This window comes from Nestor notabilis, unplaced genomic scaffold (assembly GCF_000696875.1).
Source record: "Nestor notabilis isolate BGI_N333 unplaced genomic scaffold, ASM69687v1 scaffold18764, whole genome shotgun sequence".
Taxonomy (NCBI): Eukaryota; Metazoa; Chordata; class Aves; order Psittaciformes; family Psittacidae; genus Nestor; species Nestor notabilis.
In genome coordinates, this window is record NW_009924479.1 from 1,737 (window position 1) to 2,015 (window position 279).

General features: G+C 61.3%; 1 pseudogene; it reads left to right on the forward strand.

The window, feature by feature from the left end:
• Positions 1-151, forward strand: part of LOC104404240 — a 364-nt pseudogene extending 213 nt beyond the window's left edge.
• The last annotated feature ends 128 nt before the right edge of the window (positions 152-279 follow it).

Here is a 279-nt window from a genome sequence, read left to right on the forward strand (position 1 = left end):
GGCGAAAAGGTCTCCTTCAGGCCCCCCATCCGCAAGGACCTGAGCTACTCGTGCCGGGACAACCGGTCGTGTGTGGTGGACAAGAGGCAGAGGAACCGCTGCCAGTTCTGCCGCTACCAGAAGTGCTTGGCCACCGGCATGAAGAGGGAGGGTAAGCACTGGGAGCACTGGGAATGGGCATGGAACCCAACTGGAGGTCAACTGGGTGATGGGAACCCAACTGGGAGGTCAACAGGGAGATGGGGACCCAACTGGAGGGCAACTGGGGGATGGGAAACC